Genomic DNA, 16,692 nt, shown 5'->3' on the forward strand with positions numbered 1-16,692 from the left:
TTTTTTCTTAAATGGATGAAAAAAATTCAAATTCAATAACGTTTCTTAAATTAACAAACCATTTTTCAAATAGATGATTTTTTCGAAGTTGTGAATATTTTTTTGATGCCGTAAACTTATTTTATATTAGTTAACTTCTAAAATTGTGTGAACATTTCTTGAATTCATGAACTTTGTTAGAAATGTGTGAACTTTGTTCCATTTTCGCAAAATAATTTGAAGCCACAATTGTTTTTTTCAAATTCACAAATTTTGTGAGTTCGTGAACTTTTTCTGAAATTTGTGAACTTTTTTTGAGTTTGTTACCATTTTTTTTAGAATTGGTGAGCTTTTTTTTCCAAGTCATTATTTTTTCAACCTGTGAACCTTTTCGAACACGCAAACTTTTTTCATTTTTTAAAATTTTTCTAAACATTTTGAAAATGTCAATTGTCAACCGGTCAATGGTCGATCGGTCAACCAGTTGAACCAAGCGATGGAGTGATATAGGGCAAGCATGCGGGCGAGCGCGCAAGGTATTGCTAGGCCGGCCCATAATGTGTCGGTGTGGGCGCCAGTTGGAGTTTGCGGCGCGATAAGCGCTATATCTGTATAGGATTACTCCATAAAAAAACACCTCAACTCCCCCTATAGAGGGGAAGCTGCATCTCCACCAAGTCATGGCGGGAAGCCACGGCGCCTTTCATGCCCTAGCCACAGTGGCGTCACCCTCTCCTGAGCAACACCATCTACGGCTAACAACTTCTTATTCCTATCATCCTTTTTTTTTTCTTACGAATATTTCCTATCATCTTATTGCTGATTGTAATATCGCTAATATTATCTTCTCATCAATTTTTCTCAACATGCAAGTCTTTCTAGAGACTTTCTCGCATGCATGGGCATTCTTTGTTTACATTACTTTCTTTTTAAAAACTAATCGCACAACAAGTCTCGTTTAGTAGATTAAACATAATAAAGGTTACTAAATTAATTCCTACAAGAACAAAACTTTTGCTTTAACCTTTACAGATATTACTACTACAATTATTCTAAGCAATTCAAGTGCAAAAGACGAGAGTCGTAGGACATACCTTCACGATCATGCATTTCCAGACTTCTCTTCCTCAAGGACGAGTTCCTCGCTGCCCGGCATAGATCAACGCTGTGTGGAAATATAAACAAGATTGCGAACTGAAAAGCGGGGCAAAAGTAAAAAAGAGCAAAGCAAAATAAATCTTATTCTAGTTTTTCTTCTTTTTTCATTTTGAAAATTAACTTGCAAAAGAAATTGCAACCGGCAAAAGAAAAATAAGAAAAAATCAAATAAAAAGCAAAGTGTTGGAACAAACCAACACGAGTGTTTAAAACTCAGCGAGCTGAAATACAACCTTATTACAACCTTAAAAATAAATTATGTCACATCTTGATGTAGATATTGAAGTGACCTCCCAAGCATAAGCTTTTGCAAGCCCAAATCGATGAGATCATTGCGGTGGTGGGTAGTTCGAAGTCCTTCCTTGGCTCTATTCAGAGAAGTTGTAAGCCATGTACGCGCGCGGACGTGTTTCCAAGGGACGCGGCGAGGTTGTTGGTCATGTTATTTATAGAGCCATCAAAGTTATGGATGTCGACATACATGGTGTGTATAGCGCATCTTCTTGGGCTGCTCATCCTTTACCAGAAACTATTCTAAGCAATTGTCTCTCCTTACGAGAAAATTAATCATTTGTATCACTGTGCTGCACTGCAGTTTTGTCTCGGTGTATGTTATATATAAATATTTGCCACCATTCATCATTGAAATATCTAGCATGCTTATGTCATCCAGTCACCTGATTCTCAGATAATGCCCATTATATAATTTGCAAGTCTGATTAGTTCTTGTTACTAACTAAAAAAACTATTAATTGCTGATGCACCGGCCACTGCGGTACCAGCATATATATGCTTCTAGCTAGATAATTAAACTACTGATATGCTGGATGTGCCAAATATAAGGTACTATCAGTACATCTATAATTTTGCGGCGCACAAAGTAAAGCACTCTTAAAGTATGAATGTCTAGCTAAGCTTAACCGGCCGGCCTAGGTATTCCATGGCATATATCCGTACGTACGTAGGGCATTTAATTTGCAATTGCCTTTTCTTTCTTTCTTCTTCTTTGACTCTGCATGCATATATGCTACTGTACTTAATTAAGTAAGATCAGTGAGAGGCCAGCTAACTGCTAGCAGGAGTATTCCATCCTGGAAAGTACTACTTAAGTAGAAGTACTACTTAAGTACATGTAGCTAGGTCAACATGCATGGTGGTCGACCATTGGAATCTAGCATTTCACTTCTGTTGTTATGCTTAATACTTTGGTGGTTGTTGGTGCTTACCAGGCGGATTATTCGCCCTTCATTCTTCATAGTATTGTCAACTCAATCATGTCCTTAGTATATGTAGGCAAACGTCTGTCCACAACCCCCTGCCAAAAAGAAAACATCGGCCGACCATTGGAATCCAGCATTCCACTTTTGTTCTCGTGCTTAATACTTATTTCGCCGTTATGCTTACGATGTTGTTTATTCGCCGTTCATTACCTCTTCATGGTATTGTCCACTATGTTTTATCCTTCACTCCTACTCGACGTCCGCGGATGCTCCGTGTGGTTGTTCGGCGCTCATGTGCTCATGCTTGGGGAAAAGTTGGTGGATTCTTGTTGTGCATTCTTTGTGCATGGCATATTACTACTTTTTTGTTGTCTTTTTTTCTATCTTCTTTGTTAGATGGTTTCCTCAACACATTGTATTGTCCGACCGCAAGGCTTTATCTATAAAGCATGGTAAAAAAAAACACATTTCAATATAGAGGCGTGCTGCCACCAACTCAAGTGAGAACAGACATAAGTAAATAAATCCAGCCGTGCAGAAAACCTTGTGCTAGCACACGGATTATAAGCTATACGCAGCAGCAGCTAGAGCTAAGCTAGCATTATACTACATATGAATCGAATCATCTCCATTTCTAATATTATATAGGAATTCTTGGCAAGACAGAGCCAGCTGCTGTGAATCATGCTACGTAGTGCAGTCTAGCTGTCTAGGTACCAACCGGGGTGGAGCTCAAGCATGGGTCGACCGGAGCCAGTGGACAGATTGATACTCAATTCGATAGGACCAGAACAGTAGCAACAACCAGGTACTAGATTGAAAACCTTGTGCTAGCACGTAGAAATTAAGCTACATCAGCAGCTAGTTTTTTTTTTTATAAAAGAAGGAATACCTCCGGCCTCTGCATCATTTGATGCACATATCCATTTATTAAGAGGTCTCAAATAACAATCTCCAGCAGAAACAAAGAACCCCCACGGCTGGCAAACGTTCGCTAGGGGTGGCATTTACAAACCCCCTGATGTCATTTTATGTGTTTTGGGTGAGGCTGCGGGTGGCAATTTTGCAAAACTTTCATGGTTGTTTGTTTAATTTGCAGGGAGGTTTGGGCAAAAAATTGTGAGGTGAGATCTGAGGACGTTCATCAGAATTGAGTCCCTGGTGAATGTTTGTCAGATAATATTTTGCAAAATAAAAGGGAAAAGGCCACAACGGGCCAAAAGGGGCTAAACTGCCTACACGCATATCCTAGTATTGAATCACCATCTATACGGTTGTACATATGTCTTGATACCATCTCTTAACGTTTACACACACATATGCCATAACCCCCTCATGTCCACATGGTGAAGTAATGCTCATGTGTGGTCCATCCAGACGCTTGTGGATAACCTGCAATTTTTTACAATCTTTTGTCTGTTAAACACAAAATCATTGTGATGGTTTCAAATAGCACAAAGTAATGCACAAACTCCCACATGAATTCACAACTTTGATATGCTAGTCAGCGAAGGTATATTAAAAAACACATGCACAGTACGCTACAGAAGCTTGGCGAGCGGACATGCTAGTAAGAGGTGATGAATTGTTTCCTCTTGATAAAAAAAAAGTTATTTACTGCCATGCCATCTACGCATGCACTAGATGTAGATTTAGATTTTCATCTTTTCATCCACATATTGTAGGATCGAAACTCAGCCATCCACTAGATGTGAGATCAATCCTCCGATCTGGCCATTCTCCTCGGCTCTACCAATAAGTATTGCAAGCATATCATCGATAATATTGAAGAGAGCGCGGGATAAAGGTTCTGGGCCTGGAAGAAGTGTCCCATGTCATCATTGATGTTACGAAACTACTACACACACGGCAATTCCAATGAACGACATGAGGATGATAGCTAATCCAACCGCTGAAGACGTTTTGCCTTGGACTTTGATGATGGGATATGTCATATCGTCTGCATGTCGTCCGGCCAGTGTCGTGCATGTAGCACTGCTATTGACGTTAATCCCAATGCTTCCTACTTGTACAAATTAAGTTCATTACGTGCTTCCTCCATGCAGGATCAAAAGCCTTCGTGCTCAAGGCTTGCTACAGTTAAATTTAGCATTATACTCCCTTTTGTCCCGTGATATAAGAACGTTTTTGGCACCAAACGTTTTGTGTTAAAAATACTATTATATTATGGGACAAAGAGAGTACAATATATTAATCGAATCACCTACTTTCTCTGGTCGAAATTAATTGTCTCAACTCTACTATAGCTTTGTACTAAGTTACACTGGAGCTGCGATGATTAATTTGGATTGGAGGGATATATTTCTAATATTATATGGATTCTTGGCAAGACAGAACCAGCTGCGTGAATCATGCTAGCGTACCAACCAACCGGAGTGGAGCTCAAGTATAGACAGATTGATACTCAATTTGATAGGACAAGAGCAAGGTACATTACATACCGATAAATCCATCCATCGATGGATGATCGCAGCTACAACAACTAGGTACTAGATTGAAAATCTTAGTTGTTGATCCATTGATTAACTACTAGCAATGGTGCGCCTGATGATCCTCTTATTTGGATTAATGATCAGGAGGCGATGATGGAGTATGGCTCGACGATGAAGAGCGGCCTCTGCCGGAGCTGCCGGCACCGCCGCACGCTCCGCACCAGCTCCTGCCTGTCCCCAACCCGCGACGTGAACAGCAGCGGCGCGCTCTCCTCCTCGCCCTTCTGGTCAGCCTCTTCCTCGTCCTCCTGGCCGGACTGCATGCCCGTGGACGCGGCGGCCACCGCGGCAGCCAGCGTGGTCGTGGACGACGGCACCCGGCGCAGCCCCGGCGTCGCTGGCTGAGCGGCTTCTTCCTCAGAAGCTCTGTAGCCGCGCGATGGGAATGGGGTCGCGTTCAGGTCGTCGGTGGCCGGCGCGCCGCCCACGAACTTGTTGATGACTATCCTGGAGCACCGCTGCGCCTTGCCGGACGCCGCGACCACCTCCACCACCGTGCCCCTGTCAACCACCTCCACCTCGTCGTCCTCCTCCTCCTCCTCCTCGTCATGATGTGGCTGTTGCACCATGCTCAGCTTCTGGTTTCCATGCTGCGGTTGCACCATGCTCTGCTTCTCATGTTCGCGAACAGAGGCCGAGGCAGAGGAGCAGTCCACGAAGCAGAGCTTGAGGCGGCCGTCCTCGCGCTGCGCATGGAGGTACCCCTGGGGCTTCGCGGCCACGGCCTCCAGCACGAGGCGCCCGTCGCGGCGGAGCGAGCGCACCCGCAGGCACGGCCCGGCATCGTCGCCGCGGCGGCGCGACATGGACGTCAGCGGAGGCGGGAACGCGCGCTGCGGCCGAGCGCGGTGGTACTGTACCTCCCTAATGGTCACCTCCTCCTCCTCCTCCTCGTCTTCTTGCAATGCCAGCGGCGAGAAGAAGTCGGCGGCGACGGCATCGTCGGTCTGGTGGGAAGTCGGCGGCGGTGCGTAGAGGAGGGACGCCAGGTCGAGGAAGTCGCCGCGGGTGCCGGTCTCGCAGCCGAGGCTCTCGGTGCAGAGGCTGAGGCTCTCGTGGCTCATGGACCGCCGCGCCGTCGGCACCGGGTAGCCGGCCTTGGCCTTAGCCGGCGTGTGCAGGGCCTTGGTGGCGCAGTTGTCGTCGACCGGGGCCTGGATGGCGCTCCACATGTCAAGCTGCTGCGACGGTGGCATCGGCGCCGGCATGCGAGTGTGAGGGTGAGGAGCGACGACCAGCGCCGGCATGAAATGGCACACCGCCACCGTCATCACGAACGATCAACAGGAAGATCGCAGCCCAAGATGGAGAGGAAGGTTGCTGGAGGAACGAGTGAGATGGCTACTTTCGTCAAGGTGTTGGGAGAAGTAGTGAGTGGGAGATGAGTGAGGTGGTGAGGGGGGTTGGGAGGGTATTTATAGGCGGCAAATGAAGGGGGAGCCTTTTCAGCCGTCCAAACACAACAGAGGAGGAATCCACCCATCCATCCTCTAAAAAATTTTAGTTAGCAGCTAGTAATACTAGAAAGTACATTCCATCTTTCTTTTCCTTAGGAGCTAATACTAGAAAGTAGTAGTAAATGAACTGGATGTCAATGGGGGACAGCAAGCTGGGGGCATTTCAGCCTAAGCGTCCCACTGTCTTCTGCTTTATTTGTTGTTTCCACTACTTACTAGCATCTTCAAAATTACAAGTTTTATTAGGGTGTTTTTTCACCTACATACTACTTTCCAGCAACTGAAATCATTTGCACTTCAAAAAAAATTGCACATTAGCAAAGTTCACACCAGATAGATTACTCTTTTGTCGCGGGAAAACTTTTGACCTATTCATCTTCAATCATAGCGGTACAACGAACATCAGAAATATAAAAATTACATCCAAATCCATAGACCACTTAGCGTTTGCTACAAGCACTAAAACGAGCCCAAGGTGCCGCCGGCATAGCCCCTTCCTCACCGGAAAGTCATCTTGCTAAGACTCCATAGGACCAGCGCACTAGAACAACAACCGCCGCCATTGAAGGAGTAGTGTAGATCGAAAGGACCCAACCAGAAGACACACGACCGTAGACGAACGAGAACCAGATCGAAGAAAATTCACCAAGGACAGATCCGCCGGAGACACACCTCCACACGCTCATTGGCGATGCTAGATGCACCATCGGGACGGAGGCTACGCGGGGAGTACCTTGTTCCATCTTTAGGGAGCCGTCACCGTCTCTTCTTCCTGATAAGGACACAAACCCTAACAAAACTCGAATGAACACCTAAAAAGGAGCCATCTCGCTGACAAGGGCCGGGTCCACCACGCCACCATGGTTCTAAGGCCACCAGAGACGACGCCAGTTGGAGGCAGGAGAACCCTAGGATTTTTCTTTTTGGAGGAGGCGGCTAGATGGATTACTCCTTAACAGTGTCGATTCCATAACAAACTGTGGGCTCAGTTGAGCCAACAGCTTTTGGGGAACATAGGTTATAATTATTGTATACTATGAATATTTAAAAAATTAGCCATTGATCCTTAATACTATAGCACTGTAGCACTATTGTCACACACAGCAAAGGCCCGTTTGCAAAATTGTGCTACTAGCAAGTAACTAATATTTTTCTCATAATATCTAGCCTTCACAACTATGGAAGCACATATGTAAGCTCCTTTACTTCTTTTTGTCTACTTTTTGAATCTGTGTGTGGTGGCTTGCTACTGAGTGGTCGAGCTAGGTTAGTGGAAACCAGTCCCCAGCATACACCACCAGTGCCAAGCATGTAACATGGGAGAATGCTCATCACTCATTATTAATTTGTCTCCTTGTGCCTGCCTTAATTCACCAATTAATTAATTAGGCAGCTGCATGCATCACTGATGTCACCCCGCCATGCAAATATCCTCCTCTGATTCCCCAGCCTAAGGCAACCTACTTTGTTTTGTTCCCTCTTAGTGGCTAACATATAGTTACATACAAATATCCTTAATCATGTACTGGGAGCATCTCGTATTGATGTTCTTTTTTCCATATGTTTGTTGACAAATCAGCTTGTTGACAAATCCATCCACAGGTCAGTAGTATTGGTTTAATTAATTATCAGTAATCTAAAATGCACACATAATAAGGTAATTAAGAGCATAATGCAAATGCAAAATATAATTATACTATATGTATGCAAGTGACGAGGAGGATGAGAGGGCACGATTCCATCAGCTTTTCAGCTCCTCCCTTTCTGGCTCCTTTCCATCGGTATGGAATAGAATATATGTGCAGGAGGGTGCATGGGTACCAAATTGTTCCAATGATTTAATCATCCTCTTTTCTCCTCCTCCTCTTAATTCTCTTTCTCTTCAAGTGGTACTGTACTCCATGCTTATAGATGCCATTTAGTTCTTTTGGATATGGGTGCATAGTCGTGTCTCATCTTCTATCTCTAGCCATTTCCCCATTGGATCAAATTATTCTAGTGGTGCTTCTACTTCAAGCCAAATACCCATGCCTTCAAAGAAAAAATAAATATCTTGTTTTTGCATTATTGAAATGAAAGCTACTACTAGGTCCCTAATTCAGTCGGAAAAAGTTCATACTTTTATCAGAGAACCCCCGTTTGACATAAAATTAAGACAAATAGTATCATCTGTAAACACGTCCCGCAAAAAAAGTATTATCTGTAAACACAAAGATTAATTAACTAGCTATATGACTAGCTAAATTTTTTTTGCCGGAAATTTGTTAAATCTATTCATCTTCAATCATGATAGTACAACGAACACTAGAAATAATAAAAATTACATCCAGATACGTAGACCACCTAGCAACGACTACGAGCACTGAAGTGGCCGAAGACGCGCCGCTATCATCGCCCCTCCCTCGCCGGAGCCGGGTAAACCTTGTTGTAGTAGACAATTGGGAAGTCGTCGTGCTATGGCCCCATAGAATCAACGCACCAGAACAACAACTGCCGCAGATGAAGAGTGTAGATCAAAAGGATCCAACTTGAAGACGCACGAACAAAGACGAACGACGAGCAGATCCGAGCAAATCCGCAAAAGATAGATCCGCTGGAGACACGCCTCCACAACCCACCAATGACGCTAGACGCATCACCGAAACGGGGGCTAGGTGGGGAGACCTTCATTCCATCTTCAGTGAGCCGCTGCCGTCTCGCCTTCCCGAGCAGGACACAAACCCAATCAAAGCTCAAAAAAGATCTAAAAACAAAGCCCTCCCACCGGCAATGGGCGAGATCCACTCCGCCTCCATGGTCCTAAGGCCACCGGAGACGGGATAGACCGGCACCGGCGTCGACAGGAGGCACAATACCCTAGCTTTTTGGAGGCGGCCGTGTACACAAAGAATCTAACAATAAATTTATATGACTAGCTAATTGTAAGATATGTTTTTTATGAAGACGGTGGGTGCTCCGGTTTCTCATTAAAAAAATGGGGAAATTTACAATTAGTGATCATAAGTGTGATCAGGCAAAGAACTCGACAAAGAGGAAAAACACTCAAGACAAAAAAATTAGGCAAAAAACATCTCTAGTTAAACATGCTATATATGCTGATCGCCATCATGTGTATATCTTAGAAATCCTACGGTTGCGGTCGTTCCATAGATACCAGATCGTGTAAAAAGTGAGTGTCAAGCCTGCCTTTCGCTCTTTGCTTTTCATACCGTGAGAGAGATTAGTGCACCATTGTTGGATGCCAGTAGTCGTGTCAATGGCGTTCCGCGACTGGTCATGTCTGAAACAGTCCAAATTTCTTTATATGAAGCTAATATATATATTCCAAAATGAGAAATAAGGTAGCCACATGGCGCAACCGAGATCGTTGTCACACCCTTTTAATTTGCAAAAGATGGTGAACCATGTTTATATTTTACACGCTTGATGTGGTGTAACATCTGATCAGATGCCCCCGGTCGACTTTTGTGTCCTTGCTTTGTCCTCTAGTTGTTCCTGACGAGAGCAAAGAAAATGAAACAAAAAGGGTGGGTATTCGGTGCACTGGCGGAGCTATGTCTATTTCTGCAGGGGCCATGACCCCCCAGCCCATGAATTTTTTGTGAAGAAACTCTATATCGGGTGACATAAATTCAGAGAAATACAGTTTTTGACCACTTCAAAAAGTTATATTTCGTCATTTGCCCCCTCAGCTCTTCCTCGCAAGCTCCGCCACTGATTCGGTGCATCACTAGCTACCAATCTATAGCTAGTTGAAAAGGATGCAACAATGGAAATGGAACCGGAGGACGCTAAGCAAAGCAAAGTAGTAAAGGCCAAACTAACTAAAGCAAACGACAGAGAAAGAGATTCTTTTGCATGCTTACCTCGGTGTGGGCCCATGCACTCCCAGAATGGAACTTGCAGCTCTTAAGTGTCATTGTCTAGCCAGCTCAAAGTATGTAGCTTAAATTGATTGGAATGAGATGCATGGAGAACATTTGCTGATTTCATCGGGGAAAGCTATGTGGATTACCTTTTTTGTTGTATATTATAGTTGGTGGGTTTTACGATGTGTGCACTTTGGTGTTTTACTATATTCAAAACTAATTAATAACCCACTCAAGTCCAAAGTCATGAAAAATTTATCCAATTCTCCCCCTTGTATATGCACATTGTTGATGAAGTCTGAACCTGAAATCTTTGGCAAAAGAATGTCCATTTCTGTTCCATGCACGAGGGAGAAGGGCCTGGTCAAACAGAAATGTAAATTACAAGTGTGTAACCTATTTTTCAATAGTCCATAAACGAAGCTAGATTTACAAGTTAAAAAAAATCATCAATCGGATAACATCTTCTAGAACATCTCTAAGGGCATCTTGGCCTGCCCATATGATCTTGGTTTCTTATTTGGATTGATAATTAATTAACTTAAAGAAAAAAAGAAAATCTATTTGATTAACTAAGTGCAAAGTGGTCCACAGGAAAATTCTTTTTCTAATACCTTTGTCTCGTAAATACTAAAGCTTCATTAGAAAATTTCCCTAAATATTAAAATTGCAGTAATAAGTAAATTATCATTATTAGAAGAAGGTCATAATTAGCTACCCCCTCCAGTCTATATTAATTGTCGCTGATCCCAACAACAATTAATATTGATCATTGGCTGACTCATTAAATAGGATTTGCACACTAGTGCAGAACCGGGCAATAGCACCGGTTCGTAAGGCCCTTTAGTGCCGGTTCCATAACCGGCATTAAAGTGTGGGCACTAAAGCCCCCCCTCCCCCTTTAGTACCGGTTCAGCACGAACCAATGGTAAAGGGCAACCACGTGGCACGAGCCAGCTCCGGGGAGCTGGAGCCCTTTAGTACCGGTTGGTAATACCAACCGGTACTATAAGGTTTGGTTTTTTTTTTAGTTTTATGATTTCTTTTTCATTTAATTTTGTGTTTCCATTTTAATTCTTTTTCGTTTGCTGGTATTTTACGATACTACACATTGTACACGTTATGCATATATATAGTAGAACCAATCATGCATATATATATCATCAATGTCTCACAAACCACCATATTAATTAATTCACACATACACAAATGTATAGCTATATACAATTTCTCCTACATATGCATGTTGCCTTCGGAGCCAGTGGCATTAGCCTAATTGGTGCCTTCGGAGCACGATGACAATTGGAAGTGGTTTTCATGGGGGCGGTAGTGGGTAATAGTATTCTCCCTTCGGATTTATGACCTGGTCGAGCAAAAATCCCGCTATTTCCTCTTGAAGTGCTTCTACGCGCTCCGTTTCTAGGAGCTTCTCCCGCACCTCTCTGAACTGTTAAGAAGGAGATCAATATGCATGTGTATTAGTTGTGTGACTAGATATCAATAATGGTGTAAAAATTGTGAATAGTGTTCTGACAAGCGTACCCATTCCTGTCTTTGAGATCTGCTCCTTTCGGACGCCATCATGCGAATGTTCTCGCAAACGCAGAATGCACACAGATCAGTCCCCTGCGCCTGCTTCAGGGCCTTTACGAGAATGGAATTTGATCAGATAATAATTAATCAAGCATGATAATTAAAGAGATGGCAGCTAGCTAGCTAGCTAGTACTACTTAATTACTTACCTTGGGTCGAAACCACTGAAGCTTTTTTTTCCATTCACCATCCGTGACGCTGATGAACCTTGCCCAAGCCCTGCCCGCCGACAAAGAAAATGAATAAAGGGGTTATTAAATAGTTCATATCATGAAATGACGAACTAAATAGGCCGAGATATATAGTTAATAATGATTGAAATTACCTGTTGACTATCCCAAACAAGATGTTATAGTCAGTTTTAACTTTGAGTAGTGAGTCCATTATTTCAACTGTTCCGGCGTCAATTTTAATGATACACAAGACCCAGTGAAATCTGCACGCACACACGTTTGTATGTCTTAATTAAGCGGGCATATGTAAGCAAAAACATGTAGCTAGCTATTAGGCAAAAACAGAGAATTTGTAGTACAAGACAGTGTGACTCACTAGAAGTTGTAAGGAAGTAGTATACCTTCATTGTATTTGAGGCGCTTCAAGAACTCTAGCATGTTGTCCTCTACGTCCTTTTGATGATGTGGATTTATGCGCCATGTGTATTCATTAACGGTGTTTGGGTCAATGAACCCAATGCCATAGCGTCCACCTTTTCTCATTTCATACATCTTCATCCTGCATAATACCACAGAAAAGAATATAGTGAGGATAATTACAGGTAATGATTGATCAAAAGGATCACTACAGCTAGCTTGAGACTTAAATTACAGAAAGAAATCACTTACAGACAATAGCAAGTGACGATAGATTTGTCGAGTGCGTCTTGATTGTATAACTGAAACAGTTCAGAATACTCAACGGACAGAGCTTTCTCATGGAAGTAATGCTCCTCCTTGACATTCACCATGAGGGACAATCGATCTGAAATCTTGGTAATGTTCATGTACCATTGATGCAATTCATACATTCTCGTTGGGAGGTTCTTGACCTTGTCTGGCTCGACCAAAGGTTGGCCCCGGACATATTTCCGGTTTATTTCATCCTCTCTAAGCACATGCATGGGCTCGATCTCGAGGAGTTGTCCAACAATGATGTTGAGAACTTCAGCCTACATTATATGGTCCTTGCTTATTACCACATTGCCCACCTCGGGAACGTAAACTGTTTGCCCACAATAATATTGGGCGCGCGTACTCTCACGTGTTGTTGGCACAACAAGCGAGGGGATCGATTGCGCCGCCTGTTCTCCCAGCTGGGGAATGTTTTCCCGCATTTTTTGACAGTTACTTGTTGTTTGCTCGATCCCGAGCTCGGCTCCTTACGTAGACGTGCTCAATTTAACTTCCTGATGTGGCGCTCATAGTTTGTGTCAACAGGCTTGGGAGCTGGTGGTTGAGCCATACGAATGAAGTGGTCAATCGTTTCCTCAGACACTTTCTCCCTTGGCGGCGGTGGAGGTTTCGGTGCAAAATGGGCTTCCACCTCGGCCTTCGATATGGTTGTGTTTTCCTCCTCGGACTTGTCATAAGCCCTCTGCGGAAGAGGCGTGAGGCTTGGACCATATTTATATCGCTTGCCTCCGCCTGTACTTCCTGTACTACCTCGACTCGTACCGCTACGCACCATAGCTGCGGGGTGTCTCTTCTGCGATTGCTGAGGCGGCGGAGACGGCTGACGGGGCTGATTTGGACGAGGAGGAGTGGCCTGAAGCTGTGCCGGACTTGGAGGAGTGGCCTGAGGTTGTGCCAGACTTGGAGGAGGAGTGGACGTCTGACGCTGTGGCGGACTTGCAGGGGGAGGAGTGGCTGACACTTTGCCGGACTTGGAGGAGGAGTGGCATGACACTTTGCCGGACTTGGTGGACTTGCAGGAGTGGGAGTCTGCTGACTCGGTGGCGGACTTCGACGAGGAGTCGGCTGACGCGGTGTCGGTGGCCTTCGAAAGATGATGCAATCCTTTTTCCATAGGATGATACGATGTTTGGCCTCTCTGAGAAAGCGCTCGTCGTCACCTCCAGGAATGTCAAGTTGTAGCTCCGAATATGGTGGGTCCACCACCTCATCAACCAAGACACGAGCATAGCCCACTGGAATCGGGTTGCAATGGAAGGTTGCCTCGGGGGGATTTGTAAAAGCAACGGCGTCCGCCACCTTCATGGATATATTCGTTATTTTGACGTGTAGCTCGCATTTAGTGTTCTCCGTGATGTCATCCACAGGGTATCTACCCAGCATTGCGTCATCCGGGGCGGAACCCACACTGCTTCTCGGCATGGATGGGGCGGTGCTATCCAATGCTGGATCATCCGCTAGAAGCTGCAGCTGCTGAGACCCCCTTTGCTGGGTAAGTGAGTCGATCTGCTCCTGCTGCCGCTGGAATTTGACTGCCAATTCCGCTTGACTTGCTTCTAGGCCTTGAAGGCGTTCATAGTCCCGCTTCCTCTGCTCCTCCTCCATCTTCCTCTTCTTCTCCTCCGCAATCTTCTTTCTCGCACGGGTTCTGTAGTTGGTGTTCCAGTCTGAAAACCCCTCATACCACGGAATAGCGCCCTTGCCTCGTGTTCTTCCCGGGTGTTCAGGATTTCCCAGGGCACGCGTAAGCTCGTCGTTCTCTCTGTTGGGCTGGAACACCCCCGATCGTGCCTCTTCTATTGCAACAAGTATCGCATCGTCGGCTCCCTTCAGACTTGCCTTCGTCGAAACATTGCCTGTCTTCGGGTCCAACTCCCCCCCATGCGCATAGAAAAAAGTCCTGCACCTGGGGGCCAGCTCTTAGTAACCGGAGTGACACCTGCATCCTCCATCTCTTTCTTAGACTTATCCCACTTAGGCATTGCCACCGCATAGCCACCTGGCCCCAGCTTATGGAACTTATCCTTTTTTCGGCATTCTTCTTGTTTATTCTCGACTGTTCCTTAGCTAATTCTGAATCCTTGAATTTCACAAAATCGTCCCAATGAGCACGTTGGTTCTCTAGTGTTCCCTCGAATACTGGAGTCTTCCTTCCTCCCTTGACGTACTTGTCCCATTCACGATTCTTGTGGTTCTTGAATGCAATCGCCATCTTCCTAAGAGCAGCGTCCTTGACTTTCTGCACATCTGCTTTTGTGAAATGATCTGGTAGGGTGAAATGTTCCATGAGAGTATCCCAAAGCAGATCTTTTTGATTCTTGTTGACAAAAGTAACATCTGGACGTGGCTTTGCTGGCTCTCTCCATTCTTGAAGTTTGATCGGGAGTTGGTCCTTCACAAGAACTCCGCACTGACGAACGAACTTGTCCGCAATCTTCTTAGGCGCTAATGGTTCGCCATTAGGTCTGACTGCCTCGATATTGTACTTTACGCCCTCCTTCAACTTTTTGTTCGGGCCTCGTTTCTTCCTTTTGCCTGAAGATTTGCTCGATCCGGATGGCTGAAAGAACAAAGATCGATTCGTTAATATATCTTCAAGTCATTTAAAACATGTGATGATCACCAGATGCCTGCTTATATAAATATACCTCGCCAGTCTTTGTTGTTTCAGGATCAACATGTTCTTCATCATCGTCATAATCGTAGTTCATGACTTCATCAATTCGGTCGTCGCGATCGAATATCATATCACCCTCTCCGGTGTTGTTTAGAAATTCGGAGCCGTCATAATCTTCTTCTTCATTCTGATCATCATCTGGCCCGCGTATCATATCGAACATGGTCTGTTCTCCCTCTCTGTCGGTATTGTCTGCCATAGCTTTTATTTAACTAATACAAAAGAAATATAAAACAATTTAGTATTCAAATTACATCGTCTTGAATAATAGATATAATCTCGAATACATCGTCTAGAATAATAGATATAATCTCGAATACATCGTCTCAAATAATATATAATATTGAATAGTACATCACTGGCTAGATAGCTAATTAAAGATCGAATACTACAGAAGAATCTAGGACACTCGCGGTTCCTGCGGCGCGGGCGGTGGACACCCAAAGAGAAGGAACCCTCACAGGATCATAGCTGAAGTGAGATCCCCGAAGAAACTGCCAGGTATTGGAGAACCTGCCGCATTCTAACGCAACCATGTAGCGATGGACGTGCTCGTCCTCCTCCCTGACACGGCGACGTACCACCTCCGGCGGGGCCGGGTCCCTCCGCACCAAAACTGGCCCACGCGAACGCCACCAAACGAGATCAGGCTCGACGACGGGACCCGGGGCCGGGTTCCTCATCAAGCGGCGTGCCCCTCCAGGCAGCACCTCCCAGTGCCAGCCCGGCGGAGCCCAGTCTCGGACATGGGTCGGCCGGACGTCGTCGCGGACGGGTCGACAGCGAGGATGCGGGCCGGGCATCGTCGAGAACAAATACTAGCTATATGCCCGCAAAAAGTAACATTTTTTTAATGATTGGATTTTGATAACTAAAATTTCTAACATTTCTATATAACACTAATTATGCTATCATTGCATATGTCAAAAATCTATATGCTATTTCATAATAATTAAGCATCTAACACTAAAAACAGAAAACACAACTTCTATACATCCATTAAAAAACTGAAAAATAACATTATATAAAAAATTTCCATACTAATTAAACACTAATTATATCCATCTAACATGCATTCATACATATATAATAGTGAAAAAATAATAATCTAAATAATCTAAACTAATAAACATACAAAATACGTATATACATGCATTAATTCATACATATGTACGTGTGTGTGTGTGTGTGTTCATCATGCTTGTGTGTGTGTGTATGGGCTCGGGGAGGGGCGGCGCCCATGGTGGCCGCCAGGGGCGAGGGAGAGGGGTTAGAGGGGGAGAGCTCACAGCGGGGCGACGGCGACAGCGAGGCGACG

This window comes from Triticum dicoccoides, chromosome 5B, assembly GCF_002162155.2.
Source record: "Triticum dicoccoides isolate Atlit2015 ecotype Zavitan chromosome 5B, WEW_v2.0, whole genome shotgun sequence".
NCBI lineage: Eukaryota > Viridiplantae > Streptophyta > Magnoliopsida > Poales > Poaceae > Triticum > Triticum dicoccoides.